Source organism: Vulpes vulpes, chromosome 4 (assembly GCF_048418805.1).
Source record: "Vulpes vulpes isolate BD-2025 chromosome 4, VulVul3, whole genome shotgun sequence".
Taxonomy (NCBI): Eukaryota; Metazoa; Chordata; class Mammalia; order Carnivora; family Canidae; genus Vulpes; species Vulpes vulpes.
The window spans coordinates 125015630-125032113 of NC_132783.1; the positions used below are offsets into that span (position 1 = coordinate 125015630).

At 38.7% G+C, this 16484-nt stretch overlaps 1 pseudogene; it reads left to right on the forward strand.

Annotated features, from left to right (window-relative positions):
• Positions 1-635: 635 nt before the first annotated feature.
• Positions 636-731, forward strand: LOC112933803 (U6 spliceosomal RNA; annotated as a pseudogene).
• The last annotated feature ends 15753 nt before the right edge of the window (positions 732-16484 follow it).

A 16484-nucleotide genomic window follows, 5' to 3' on the forward strand; every position in this document is an offset into this window, starting at 1 on the left:
AACTTTGTGGAGTCGCAGTGAGCCTTAAATGTGACACTTCAGGTGTAATTTCTACCATCACCCCTAGCAGAGTAACTCTTTGGTAAATACCAGTTGTCTTGTGGCCATCATGATCCATCAAAGAAATCACTTACCTTTTCTTCACATCTCCTGAAATATTTCCTATATTTCAGCAAAAGGACACAGGTCCTGTCAATCATATTACATGATGATAACTGTAAGTTGGGAGACAGGGGTCCATGTACACCACATAGAGAAGCATAAACCAAAACTGTGACCTGTGAATTTGTTCATGATTCTTCCTAGAAGTGGACATGGCCTTTCTTCAGTTTTGATGTATCTATTCAAATCCTTTTCTTTTTCACATTCATATTGCCACCATTTGGGGAAGAATACATACTTCCTTTGAATAATTTCTTCCTCACACTCTTTTCTTTCTTTGCTGTGACGCTTGCCAACCATTGTAGAAACCTTCAGGTACTGGCAGCAACAGAAGTTCCTCTGGGAGAAGTTTGCTGTCACTCACTGCAATCATTCAATCTCAGGAACTCTACTGCGAAAACAAAAACATCTTTTTCTGAAATTCAGAAGAAGCTAAGCTATCTAATCATCACACATTAGAACATAAGTGCCTCGTACTCGCTTTGGCAGCATATATACTAAAATCGGAATGATACAGAGAAGACTAGCATGGCCCCTGAGTGAGAACATAAGTGCCTCAACTGAACTTTAAAGGACAGTCTTCCCCCTAAACAAATACTTGGTAAATATAAGTAAGTTTCATAGATAAAGGCAGAGTTAGTAATAAGTTAGAATACTGGAATGGAATGAGAAAAAAAAAAGGAAAGAAATCCAAACTTAATTAAATTGACATTGTCCATGATTGTTTTGTGACTTGGGATATATCAATCTTCACTGGTAAGTGAAATGTGATTAGAAATGTCAAGAATGCTAATATTTTTTTGAGGGCTTACTATTTGCAAGGCACCATTTTAATCTTTTATATATTGTCCCAACAATCCAATAAGGTGGAAATTATGGCACCCTCATTTTCTAAGATGAGGGAAAGGATATTTAGAGAGGTGAAGTCCCAAGATTACACAGCTAAGAAGGGGCAGATCTGGGGTAAACTCAAGCAGTAAGAATCTAGAGGCTTCTCTTTCAACTCCTACACTTCAATGGCTCTAAATGAAAGAAAATGAATATTGCCTATCAAACCACTTAAAATCTAGGCAATAACCCATTTCATGAAGTAACACCATGAAATGATTACTCTCATCATGTAACAATTTGAATGGTTTTGCTTCCAACCAAAGATCAATGCTGTATTTTAAGGAGAGGAAAGAGAGTTTTTTAATTCAGTAGGTTTGGACAGTTAGCCCACAAAACATTCAGAATTTGGTGATTATTCTTAATGAGTATTTTTTTTCTTTCAAGAGCTTAATATTTTTACCAAAAAGGAAGATGAAATTTTCTCCAAGTACTCTAACAACTATAAAGGGCTGTCTTAAATTTTTCTAATTTTTCATAGCCTTATTCTATTTAATTCACAAATTTCCCCCTTGCTTTCCCTTCAGTGAATAAACCATGAACCCAATCTTTTCCTAATTGGCTCACAAGCACCATCTAGTGAAGAAGCAGAATAATTACAGAACAGTTCCTGCTGATGATCACGATTTAATCTGTACTAATTAAGCCTAAATGAGCACCATTTTACCACTGTTCTAAAACAGAATGAGATTTGTTAAGTGTAAACATCATAGCTAAGGTTAAAAATATGCATTACAAGTTTTGTTGTTTTGAATTTTTAGAAATTGAGAATTAGCTTTCCTTTTCTTTTTTTTTTTTTTAAGATTTTATTTATTCATGAGAGACTGAGAGACAAACAGAGAGAGACAGAGAGGCAGACACAGGCAGAGAAGCAGGCTCCATGCAGGGAGCCCAATGTGGGACTCTATCAGGGGTTCCCAGGATGAGGCCCTGGGCCAAAGGTGGCGTTAAACCACTGAGCCACCGGGCTGCCCCTTGCTTTCTATTTTCAATTCCCATTAGCCTTCCTACTACCAAAGACTATAGGTCTTCAGCCAGCATTTCACTGTACTGATATCCCAGGGTGGTGGTTTTGATATTTCATTTTCTATATTTGTGCACTACTTTTTTCCTCCCTGTTTTCATTTATCACACTAAAATGACTTTTTTTTTTTTTTTTAATTCATGAGAGACACACAGAGAGGCATAGACATAGGCAGAGGGAGAAGCAGGCTCCTCACAGGAAGCCTAATGTGGAACTTGATCCCAGGACCTCAGGATCACAACCTGAGCAAAAGGCAGACACTCAACCACTGAGCTTCCCAGAGGCCCCTAAAATGCCTTTTTAAAATATATTCACCTAACCATTATCAAGGACAACCCCTGCCCTCAAGAAGCTTACCATCCAGCAAACAGACTTTAGGGAAATAAGGTATTACAGATGTTATGATAGAGTCTATGAGCACATAGACTATGTTAATTAGGACAGCGGCATTTTCCATAGTGGCTGGTCAATGGTGTCAATTATTACAGAGATGTCCAAGAAAATGAGTTCTGAGATTTACATTGGGTAATAAGGAGATTGCTATTGACTTTTAAGAGAGTGACTTTAGCTAAATAATTAGGGTAGGAGCCAACAACAAAAGTTTCTGAGGAGTGAAGAGGGTGTGGGCACAAGTAAACCACCCATTTGAGAGCTTGGATTGGTAAAGAAAATAAACGCTTTTAAGTAGAGAAGATAAACGAATGTCATATCAATGTCTTCTTGTTTCATTTTTCTTTTCTTAGTTCTCTTGTTTTAGAAAACCTTGATAATGTTCCACGATTTAGAGCAGATAAACAAAACTATAATTAAAACCCAAGAGCATATTGGTTAGTCTCCTTAGACTATTATAGAGCTTCAGTTATGCTCTGCCTCTAATAATTAATACATTTTTATATTTAATTTTAATTTTACATTTATTATATAAACAAATATAGAAAGACAAGTTTATGGGTAACATAGAGGAAGTAGAATGTGGTTTAGCAGAATTATTAAGCTAGTAAAAAGAAGAAAGGAGTCTAAACTATGAGAAACTGCAGAATGAAAGACAACTTTCTGCAAAAACTCAATAAGCTCTGCTATAAAGAAGCAACCACTGTAGGGAACATGGACCATCAGAAGAAAAGGAAGATCTTAGACAATAGCAAAGAGAGGACCAGAAATAGAGGCAGGATGGAGATTGTGTGTGGATATGAATAGCCACACCATTAAAAAAGAAGAAAGGAAGAAAAAGAAAACTCAGGAGCAGTCCTGCCCTTAAAAGCAAGTAGGCCATGTCCTAGGAGTGAAGCATAGGATCCTTCTCACGGGACCACACCCAAACAACAGAGTCTGTATTTCCAAAAGGTGAAGAAGCTTTCCAGAAAAATCAGAAGGCTAAACACATGCGTGACGTACATTAAACTGTATTTCTTTGCTTCTTTGTTTATCATCCCAAGAGTTCAAAAATTACCAGTAGTTCACAAATTACCAAAGTGTTGTTATCTAAAAGCTAGTTGGCAAATCAGTTCTATGACAACATAGTATTGTGGTTCAGAGTAGAGCCAGACTGCCCAGGTCCAAATTCTGACCCTGTCACCTACTTAATTCATTGGACTCTGAGATTCTACATCTGTAAAATGGGGCACCTACTCAAAGGATTGTTCTTTTTTTTTAAGATTTTATTCATTTATTCATGAGAGATGCACAGAGAGAGGCAGAGACACAGGCAGAGGAAGGAGCAGGCTCCCTGCTGGGAGCCTGATGCAGAACTCCATCTGAGGACCCTGGGATCGCAACCTGAGCCAAAGGCAGATGCTGAACCACCGAGCCACCCAGGTGCCCCAAGGATTGTCCTGCTGTGATTAATGAATTATCACATTGAGAGTTTTTACAGTCATGCCTGGCACATAGTGAGTATTCAACAAAGATTAGTTATTATTATAATTAGCATGCTGATAGGAATAGGAGACAGTAAGTAGTTCCTAAAATAGGAGGATCATAGAGCTGTGATTCTGGAAGAGGCCAGGAGAGAAATATATCACCAGGCATTTGGTAAATATATAGGCATACCTTTCTAAATACTTTAGAGAAGACTTTCCTCTAGGGGTTTAACAGAGCACATTTAAATTCCAAAGAGCACAAGAAGCTAAATAAATAAATAAATAAATGCTGAATTACATTTTTAAATTCAGTGACCAGATAACAGTAGGAAATGCTATATATTACATCCTTTCTTCTTGGAGCTTTACAATGAATGTTGTCAGTCCCTGTAATTAGAAAAATACCATTGAATTTTGTTTAATCCATCACTTTTGTGACCATTGAAACCATTTTTCTTTTACCTGTCATTAGCACCACATTTTGAGAAATGTTTCTCCAGGTCAATTACTTCCCAGATATTCTAAATTGAAGAATAAGCAGCAATTATCCCTAAGGAAATAAAAGTAGAAGCTTTTGATTTCACAACCCTCAGAGGATTATAAAAACGCTATTCATAAATTGAATATTGGCTAAATCATGATTGCCATTCTTGCTCAACCCATTCAGAGTCAGAATAGCAATGTTAAAATAAAACATAAAGCTCCAACACTTCCTTTTTTCTGCTCATGTTCGTAAACCCACTACAAATGATTTTCTGTTTAATTATTACATATTTTAATGAAGATAAATGTGAGAACTGCAAAGCTTATTAAAGCATTATAGTTCTGACTTAACTATGGTGATCATTTTGCTGTGTATACAAATATTAAATCCCTCTGCTGTACACCTGAAAATAATATAATGTTGTATGTCAGTTGTACCCTCAATTAAAATAAAGCGTTACAGTTCTTCCTTAATAAAGAAGCTTTTAACTATTATTGCATGGAAAAACAGAAATAATATTTATGACAGGAGCCCAGTGATGTTTTTACAATCCATGCTAGTACTCATGGGAACTCTTATTAGTTTTCTTGCTTCTGAAAAGGTCTTTATCCAGGGGTAAGAATTTAAATGGATGAGGCATTGTGAGGGAGACCACATGCCCTAGTAAGTCTTAGCTTAGCTTCAGCATAGCACTTTTTTTTTAAGATTTTATTTATTTATCCATGAAAGACACAGAGAGAGAGGCAGAGACATGGGCAGAGGGAGAAGCAGGCTCCCTGCAAGGAGCCCGTTGTGGGACTCGATCCCAGTACCCCGGGATCACGACCTGAGCCAAAGGCAGACGCTCAACCTCTGAGCCACCCAGGCATCCCCGGCATAGCACTTTTAACTTTGATTTCCCCTTTTGAAACATCTCATAGAGCTTTTAGAATGCCATGGGCCTACTCTCTTGCCTACAATACTAGTAAAACACCCAGTCCAGGGCAAAAATGTCTAAAGTAAGAAGGTAAAAGAGAAGGTCACTTGTTCAGAATCCCAGTTCATCCATCCATTCATTCATTTCTTTAAGAAAAATGTATTGAACACATTCCACGCACCAGAGTATATTTTGTATAAGTATTGAGAGTATTGAGAGTGCTACTGTGGGCAAAAATAAACAGGATCTCTATCTCCTTGGGGCTAAAATCCCAGGTGATACAAATATAATTACATGGAAAAAAGTTGAGTTGAAATTGCTCTGAAGAGGGTATTGGGTTCTATGAGCACCTTTCCTAAAATAGACTTACTCAGGGGGTTCCAGGACACTTCCCTAAGAAAGTATTAAGGGAGTTGAGAACTGAAGGAAGAGAAGTAGTTAACTGGATGACAAAAGAAGAGGAGAGACTTGCAGACAGATGTGAATGTGTGGGCAAGGCCCTCTGGCAAGCCAGGGCCAGTTCCTCTCAGCCGCTTCCTAGGAGAGCAACTAACAAACTAACCCTGGCTTCATGGTGAATGACGGAGAGTAGTGTCATGTGTCCAGGGACAGTTGCACATTCGCCCTTGGAGACGGAAATTCCTAGCTTAGAAGAAAAAAAAATCGTTATTTAAATAATGTTGAAGTTTCAAGTACCAGGACAGACTGAGAAGAAAGACATCCTGGGGTAAACAGGGTTTCTGTCTGCCAACTCACGCCACCTAGAAGAATGACCACCCGTACTCACACAAGGGGAATAGAAATAATGAAAAGTAAGAAGAAGGAATTTAAGGAAAAGCGGAAAGGAGACATTGTCAGAACTAAGTCAATGCATATTTTTTCCTTAAAAAAAATAATAATAAAAGGAGAAGAAGGCACAAAGTCTGTTATTAATGCTTTGTCATAGCTGTTTCAATCTTCCATTGCTGTATAACAAACCACCCCCTAACTACAAGCTGTTATTCCACAGAATTCTGTTTATTAGGAATCCTGGCAGGGTTCAGCTGGTGATTCTCCTGTTACATGGATATGGCTCATGCAGCTGCCTTCAGCTGCTAAATCCAAGACAACCCCTAATCCTCCAAGACTCTCTCCAGATTGCCTCTCATGATTCAGCCCAAGGTTCCTTAACACATGACCACAAGTTCCCAAAAAGGAACTTCCCACAAGGCCCAGCCACAATGCACAAGCACTTGTCAAGCCTCTGTCTACATGCCGCTTGTTAATGCCCATTGGTCAAAGCAAAGCACATGCAGCCGAGAGTCAAAGAAGGATTGATTCACAAGCGCAAAAACAAGAGCTCTTGGGATTTCTAAAAATGGTGTCAATCTTTCTCTGTACGTGTGCATATTCTATAACCAAAAAAATCATTAAAATTTGTAGCCTGCTCTTTTTATCACACCTGCACACATTCTCTCCACACACCTCCACCCTATGCCAAAAAAGAAGATAGGTTTTCCAAGTGCTTTAATCCCCCATGGCACTAAACTGTGCTCTTTGGAAAAAGCATTAATCTATATGAAAGAGAATCATTTACCGAATTCATCATTCAAATCATTTGCAAAGTTGGTGAAAAGTGAGTCAACTAATTTTGATATTTGTTGGGAGAAATGGTTGAAATAATTAAATGAGATTTTTTAAAGATTTTATTTATTTATTTATTCATGAGAGACACAGAGAGAGGCAGAGACTTATAGGCAGAGGGAGAAGCAGGCAGTTACATTAGCATCATGACGTGTCGTGAGGGGACTGTATCAGTCAGGTTTCAGTCAGGGAAGCAGAAACACTATGAGTGATAGGAAAGAAGTTTACTACGAATGCACCTTGACACAATTGTGGATGCTGGAGAAAAAGTGAAAGCCTATGAAAGGCCATTGGCTCTGCTTCTGTTCGTGGGCTGAAGTGATCATCAGTGAGCAGGGTTGACAGCCCAACATGAAGTGGGAGAAAGTGAGGACAAACTGGAACCCTATATCTGTCTCACACTTAATAACACAGGTGACTTGCAGAAGCTGGTACTCTTGCCTGAGTCCAAGCACATGGGCTTTGCCCAGAAAGCTAAGAAACTGAAGAAAGGGATACAACAAGAGTGAGAGGAGCCTAGGTCCCAGCTGGTATGCCAAGTCAACAAACAGGCCTAGAATCAGTCACACAGGGTTGCAGCAATACCTGGGAGCCCTGAACAAGCCTCCAGAGTGATATGGCTACTGCTTTGCCTCATCTCCCAAATTTCATGCAATTAATCTTGGGGCCAACCTAGAATCAGACAAGGAAAGAAATTCTAGGAACCATACTTCCACATTAGCTAAGCTGACACAAAACCACACTGACTGTGGTCACCACCCATCAGAAACAGGCTTGCTTCTTGCCTGATAGACTGACCTTCTGAGATCAACCCAGAAGGCAAAGAAAGCCCCAGACCTTGGAAAAAGATCGAGAAACTAGTACTACTGTGTTACCACTGCCCAGTTTCAAATGATTTCACTATTTTTTGGTAAACGGAACCTTCCATAATGCAAAGAACAGAGTCCCTCCTTCACTCATGCTCTGACAAAGATGGGTTAAGGAACAGATTGTGAAAAATACTGGCAATGTTATTCTCTTAGTTTACTTTTGAGAGCAGCGTGAGGAAAGCAAGACTCGTCAGTACAAAAATTGACAAATGACTATTGAAAGGCTGTAGAAAAATTAAAAAAATAATGATGATTGTTCAAAGAATCATGACCCCAAGCCTCCTCCCCACAATACCTGGAAAATGACAGTCCTTTAGCACCAGAGTTTTCTCTAAAACATTAATAACTATGAATTAAAAATCTGTGTTGTGTTACATATTTGCGGAGAATTACTTCCTTTGAAATGTCTTATTCAGTTAATTTTCACATGCTATCTCCTCCATTCAAAATGCTGGTTCCTATGTGTCTAATCATATCTTATTTCTCTTCCAAAACACTTCTCTGCAAAAGCTCCCCAGAACTCCCTTCTCGTACCAGGCAACAATAATCATTCTCTTCTATGAGCTACCTCCAGAACTTGCAAATCATTTAATTTTTGCACTTCCACCAAAATATAATTTTGCATTTCATACTTCACTGCAAGGGAAGATGCCACATGTATCTATCTGCTCGCTGGCACAGCACATGGCACACAATAAATAATAGTTAGGCTTGTCATTGCCACTTGATCATGTATTTTATAGATAGGAAACCCAATCGAGTCAGTGGTGGGGGAACAGAATTCAAAACATTTCAAACATAAGCAATTTCTTATATCACCTTGTAATCTAGAAAATGGCATCAGGGGGATCTCTGGGTGGCGCAGCGGTTTGGCGCCTGCCTTTGGCCCAGGGCGCGATCCTGGAGACCCGGGATCGAATCCCACATCAGGCTCCCAGTGCATGGAGCCTGCTTCTCCTTCTGCCTATGTCTCTGCCTCTCTCTCTCTCTCTGTGACTATCATAATTAAAAAAATTTAAAAAAAAAATGACATCAGTGTTACCACTAACTTTTTATGGCATCTTCCAATTTATTTTTTTTTTAAGATTTTATTTGTTTATTCATGAGAGACACAGAGAGAGAGGCAGAGACAAAGGCAGAGGGAGAAGCAGGTTCCCTTCAGGGAACCCCATGTGGGACTCAATACCAGGACCCTGGAATCAGGCCCCAAGCAGAAGGCAGATGTTCAACCACTGAGCCACCCAGGCATCCTAGCATCTTCCATTTTAAATCACAACTCCTTACTCCACACTTCCCTTGCAAAAATCTCAAGCCAATGATCTCTGGTTCTTCTTTCCTTTTACATCCCCTCCCTCCATACTTGGAATCTAAAAGAACTAGCATAGTTTGGGTTTCACTCATCTCATGAATGTTCCCTTGGTCTCTCCTCTCGGGATTTTCTTCCCCATCTTCCCCAGGCTGGCCATTTCACCCCTCTTACCCTCTGTTCCATCTGGACGAGCCCTCTAATCACCCAGACTCTGGTACGTTGGGAACACCTACTATGCTGAGCTCTACCTGAATGCCCCATGTTGTCCCTTACAGTCTATTCTGATTTCATTCTCAAGTGGTGGCATGAAAATATTAAATCATGGCACTTTTGAACATAGTTATTACCTTCTTTGTTCAGTGTTGCTCAACTTCCTTCATTTCTGGCAGGGTGAGAAAAAATTATTCCAGAGGAGCAAAAGGCTTATGCATAAAATGGGATTCATGGTATTTATTGAAATGACCAAGCACTTGTAATTTAAGAAGAAAAATAGTTAATTGGCAGAAGATACAGTTCTTGTTGTTCCATCTGCCACAGGGTAATTAGAGGAACATTGTGATGTTTTGTGCTCCAATTTCCCCAGTGAAAATACAATTAATAATATACACAGAAATCACCATTTTTCAAAAATATTTCATCAGTACAAAAAAATTAGACGGGCTATAAATGCTAACTTGTGTTCTCAACAAGACAATAATTATCAAAAGAGCTGTTTGTTGACCTTTCTTTCTTTGTTTTAGATGTGCTCCAACTCTGAATGAATGGTTTAACTTTTTTGGCTATAGATTTAATACCAAAGTACCACTGATAAACTGATAGATTAGATGACAGAGCACTTTATATTCCTCACAGGGCAGAGGCCCAAATGAAAAACCTTCCCCAGAGGTGCCTAGATGGTTGAGCATCTGCCTTTGGCTCAGGTCATGATCCCCGGGTCCTGGGATCTAGTCCTGCATCGTACTCCCCTATGTCTCTGCCTCTCTGTTTCTCTCATTAATAAAAAAAATAAAATCTTTTTTAAAAAGCTTCCCCAAAACAACTCAATATCTAAATTTTTAAAAACAAAGGTCTCTGAAGCTCATATTCACTTGGTCTCGGGAGAAATAATTAAGTGGCTCTTCAGAACTTCTTTGCTTGAAGCATTTTAATCAATTCGTTGTAAATTATTTAAATACAGCATTTACTACTTTCTTTGTAGAAATAACATTAATATTCTGTTCTCGGGATCCCTGGGTGGCTCAGGGGTATAGCGCCTGCCTTCGGCCCAGGGCGTGATCCTGGAGTCCCGGGATGAAGTCCCACATGGGGCTCCCTGCATGGGGCCTGCTTCTCCCTTTGCCTGTGTCTCTGCCTCTCTCTCTCTCTCTCTCTCTCTCTCTCTCTCCCCCCCCCTCTCTTTCATGAATAAATAAATAAAATCTTTTTTAAAAATATTCTGTTCTCATACAAAGGGCTTTAAAAGTTTCACCTCACATATAAATCATGAGAAATTTGCCAAAAATACGTTGAGATTATCATATCCTCCATCTTGTGTATTTCTTCCTTCCCATTTCTATAGTGCTTTAAACAATCTTGTAACTTCTTTTATTTCATTTAGGCCAAAGAGATAATCAGAGAATGTCAGTGTACAAAGATATTAGTAACCAAGACTAAGTAAGAGGAATAATAGACTGGAGGATACCAGACTGGACAGATGAAGACCAGGGACCCAACCCACTCCACCCAAACTTTGCTCACTGCTCTCCACCTCACTTTGCCCCTGAATAAAGATGTGCTCCCATGAGTAGGAGACAGAAATATCCTGAATTAAGGTCCAGTTTCCATCAACAGGAAAAATGGGAGCTCAGGAAAGGAATTCAGTTCAGTTATAAAGATTTTATTTATTTGAGAGAGAGAGAGAGAGAGTGAGTGCATGAGTGGGGGGGGGGGGGGGGAGGAGCAGCAGAGGGAGAGGAAGAAACAGGATGTCCCCCTGAGCAGGGAACCCAGTGTGGGGCTTGATCCCAGGACCCTGAAATCCTGACCTGAGCAGAAGGCAGATGCTTAACCGACTGAGCCACCGAGGTGCCCCTTTAGTTCAGTTATAAAAAATAAAGTCATATTTTGGTACATCTGAGTTTGTGGCTTGGGAGGTGAAAATTCACAGCAAAAAGCTTTGGCCTGACTAGCTATCAGGTAGAAGCTGTGAGAGGTCAAAGCAGGCATGGAGATGCAGTAAGTAGAATTCTGGAAAGCAAAACCCACAAAGCGTTTTGGAAATTTTGCTCCAAAGGATCCTTGATGCTGCTCCTAAGTAAGAAGCAACCCCAGGATTTAAGCTTTCATGTATGAGGCAAATGGCAGCAGCTGCTTGGAGACAGAATGGGTAGAGGGACAAATCATGACCAGATAAGCAGCAACTTTTGTCTCACTGTGTAAAAACAGTTGTCACTTTTTTCTTCTATGAAATTCACATTTCTTCATGTCATTTTGTAAGTGGTTGGCATCTTCTCGCTGAAATATCAACTGGGTTTTTTAAAAATATATTTAAATGGTTTAGTATGACATGCTTCCTCCCTTCCATAAGTACCATCCTTCCTTTAGCTATTTGTGCTTGACAAACATCCACAGGGCAGTTAAGTGGACCCCCACTGCCAGCCAGGCCTAGGGTGCCATTTGCTATTGTAGGAGGCATTTAAAACTCACAGGATGTGGACAGGGTGGTGCCTAACACAAAATGAGTACTCATTAACTAGGAGCTACTATTACTATTACTCATTGAGCTACTAAAATGAGTAAGAGCAGAGTCTTTCTATTTGGAATTAAAAAAAAAAAAAGGATTAAGATAAACTTCCAGGCAATGAGTCCTAAAGACGTCCACGTGGAACACACACAAAAATGCACTTTCCTCTCTTCCTCCCTTCACACTGCATGGTAATATACTTATTAAAATGCCTTTAGGTTTAATTTAGCAAAAGGTGAAATGCTCCAGAAATGTAAGCATCACCAAAAGTGATTCATTATGTAGAAAACAGTAACTCTTTTCATAGTGATGCCATCATTCACCTACTTGTCCTATATTCATCATCAAAATCCACCCATTCAGGATGCTTATGCAGACAGCATTCTGCATGAGATGCATTACAGCAAGGACCAAAGCAGTCCAAGTACCCTAAAATTCTTACGTGTAGAATAAGATTTTCATAAGATTTTCTGTTATAGCCTTTGAATGTTCTATTGGTTTCATTTGCAGTGATGATTCTAATCTTTATATGCCCATGTTTCCAAGTTACTATAATTATACCAAACACTAATGAAGCAGTTATCCCCAATCAGACACAAGGGTGTGGACCTAAAGTATGTCTAAGCTTTCATGCGTATATATACCCCAATGGGACAAAACCACAGAGTCTGCTATAATTTGCAAGAACAAAATTTTCCATGAATCAGTAAAGCCCTGAAAGCTTTAAAAGGCCTTTTCTAGGGATGCCTGGGTGGCTCAATGGTTGAGCATCTACCTTTGGCTCAGGGCATGATCCCAGGGTACTGGGATCAAGTCCTGCATCAGGCTCCCACAGGGAGCCTGCTTCACCTTCTGCCTATGTTTCTGCCTCTCTCTGTGTGTCTCTCATGAATAAATAAATGTTTTAAATCATAAAAAATAAAAAATAAACTTTTAAAAAAGCTTTCTAGAAGGAGTGATTTCTGAAGCACAGTGTTCCAGGAAACTCAGAGAGGAATGACAAAACATTCTAAGATAAAGCCATGACACTCTGTTTCATCCCTCTGCAGAAGTTATCTCCCTCCTGCCATAATAGAAGACAGTCAGACTTTCTCTGATTTCTCTAGAGGTTTAGAGGTGCCCTTTCAGTTCAAACCCAGTTGTGTGTGTATAGTAGAAGACTGGAATCACAAGGCCTGGATAGAATTAACCAGGCACAGACCCTGCTACATCACTTTACCTCATGGAAGGTGCACGCCCTAACTGGGAGAAAGAAAGGGGAAAAAGCCAGGCTGGCTGTTGATGGCAGTTCACTGGCTTTTGGAAAATCAAGGTCCATGGGGCACCTGGGTGGCTCATGGCTCAGTGGCTGAGTATCTGCCTTCAGCTAGTGCGTGATCCCAGAGCCAGGATCCAGTCCCACATCAGGTTCCCCACAGGGAACCTGCTTCTCCCTCTGCCTGTGTCTCTGCCTCTCTCTCTCTCTCTGTATCTCTCATGAATAAATAAATAAAATCTTGAAAGAGAAAAAAGAAAAAAAAAAGAGTATCAGGTCCTGAAAAGGGCTAATTTAGATAAAAGTTCACTGGCTAAATCTAGTTCTACACCTTACTGGAGAAGTTTCCAAGTTTTGTTTTCCCTGTAGTAAGCCAAATCCAAAGTAGGGTGTTGTACTATGTGTTGGCAAATCGAACTTCAATAAAAACAAATTTAAAAAATAAAAATAAAACCACCTTCAAAAAACAAACAAACAAACAAAAAACAAAGTAGTGGATGGGGGGAAAAAAGGCCTCATTGTAATTTCTGAACGGTCCATTTCATGGGTTTTTACTATTCCCTATATATCAACTCACATGGCTGCTGCGTTTTTCATCTTCCCAAAAGCAACAGGAAGGAGGAGGAGAAGGTTCTTAGATCTTCCTATTCTGTCTTTACAATAGAGGAAAAAGGAACCCCCCCAACCCCTTACCTGAAGTTCTCACTTCTTTTTTCACATCTCTCCATTGTTGGGGAAAGGAATTAGCCACCATCATCCCATGTGCCACCTGCATACCCCAAATCCACACCATCTTAATTCTTCTCAGTCTGTAACCACTTCTACTCCCCACCATTCTATGGCTTCAACACATACTTCCCCCAAACTCACCGTCCCTAGCTGAACTGGATCCCTCTTCCCCCACTCCATTCCAGTACCTTTGTGTCCTCAAGGACCCACACAACACAGCCCAAGCACCCAGATCTCTAAAGGTCTGATTTGGTCTCAGAGTGAAATTTGAAATATCCAGGGGCAAAGTGGACCCTATATCCTTTAGGCTATCTTTTCATTCATATTATTCTTCAGAAATAGGTTTTTGGAAAGAATTGGAAAGCAGAGTTCAAAGTTGTGATCTTTGGCCAGAATATGAAGTACAAATATTGTATATAGAATGAGGCAGTCATATGCTTTCACAATCCACATGACAGAGATGTAGTATCACCCCACTACTTACAGTTCAAGCTTTTAAAGTTCTCCATAATCATAAGCTGCCCTTTCTCTACCTAGCCAATATGGTTTTTCACTCTTCCCCAAATAAACTATCTACTAAGACCCAAATATCTTTTTCTACCACTATCTTAATCATTATACGTCAGTTTCAAATATTCAACATTCTAATTACTGTCTCATCATCTATATTGCTATTTTATCCAAAAGATTTCCAACCAGAATTACAGTATAACAGGTAAATGTCCATATAACCATGTAAATGGTAAACAGTTTAATTCCTTAGCCCATAACTACTAAAAGTTTAAGAACAGCAATCTTAAGTGCTTCAAAAACTCAACTGTTAACCATTTCTGCTCCTTTACTAAACTAACCCTTTAAAATTTTCACTTAAAGTTTTTTTTTTCCTCCTTGTTAATTAAACTAATTCTTCTTTCCTTTAAGAATCTAAAGAGCAGCAGGAATATACAAGTTGCTGACACTGGAGTATAGAGTTTTCGTTGTTTTTTTTCTCTTACCATTCTGACCCAATATTATTTGTTGGCAAACACTCTCAAAAACTGGCAAGAGCTATAAATTAGACATTTGAACTATTCTCCCCTAGCTATCCAAAAGACCTGTCCAACTTTCCAGTACTAAAATGCTTTAATTCACAAGACTTAGGCCTTCAGGGACTTGAAAATTTGCCTCTCAGTCAGATGAACACATGAGTTAAGAGTTATTAATTATACATAATAAGGCTCTGGGATAGGATAAATTGAACTAAACCCTAAAGCTGACTGATACATAAGATATCCCATATTTACGTTGGATGACAAAAGAGCAAAATCTAAAAAGTTAGGGCCATGACTTGGATGGAATCAAAAAAGCCAAGACCCATTATCCAGATTCATTATCAGATACCTAACGGTTACTCTCTGAGTCCATAAACGCCTGAAACGCTCACTGCAGAAAAAGATCAGTCCTCCCTACTCCAATCCCTATAAAAATGTAGAGAGTGAATGATAAAAAGATTTATATGCCAGAAAACTGTCCACAGTTAGACAGAAACATATAATGTACTAAAATCTATACATTTACTTATATACATTCTTTACTTAGATACAGAACTTAAACATAAACTCTCAACTTAAGACAAATAAGAGAAAATAGAGGATTATTGAAAAGGACTAAAAGAGACATCAACATTAGTATTTCACTACCCCCCTGTAATTTTTTTTGGTAACAGCCTGTGTTGGGTACAATGAATTTTTTTAATTACTTCTATTTTAATATCAATATATATACTGTGAACAATACAAGAATACAAAGAAGTCATATCTTCCAGTTTATCAGAGAAAAAGGCATCTATAAAATGGGTAGATGCTTATTTTTGTTGCTATTAGACTCCACTGTAAATAATCCAAGGCCACCAACCTTTAAGAGTATTAAGAAATTATGTATCAAAAAAGCAGTTAATATTCTAACCAATAAAGTAAAGTAAAACCAACTGGACCATAAATTTTCAATTCAGTTCTTACAACTGGATGACAAAGGATTAGTGAGCAGCAAAGAATGAGGTCCTAACTTCTGAAAATACAGAAAAATACTATAAATAACAAAAAATAAATTCAAGTGTAATTATTTTTAGTTTAAGCTGAATGCAGGAATTATCTCAAAAAAAAATCAAATCGCTGCTTTCCAGATATATCTACAACTACTTTGAGAAACGGAAAAGGACATAAATGAATATACTATTTACTTTTTTCTAATAGAGCTTTCATAATATAATTCAGATGAAGTTACTAATACCGGAGATCCATTAGCAAACTGCATTTATCACTTAAAAATTAAAAAGAAGTGTTTTCTGCTTTAAAACACCTGTACACACACACACACACACACACACACACACCTTAATCTCAGGCACAGCAAAACCGAAGCTGGTCACCAAACCAATAGGTACTCTGAGTTGTAAACTGAGTAAACATAAGCACTACAGTAAAAAAAATTTCATGCCAGTTATTTCTTTTTCTGATTCAGAGATAGTTTTTATGTGTTTATAATGGTTTCAAGAAACTTAGTACCAAATTAGTTATATAGAGAGACAGATATCCCAAGTATCCATCATACATTCACCTGTGTAGAACTTTTGGCACAGTAGCAAAGTCACAAAGAAAATCTACAC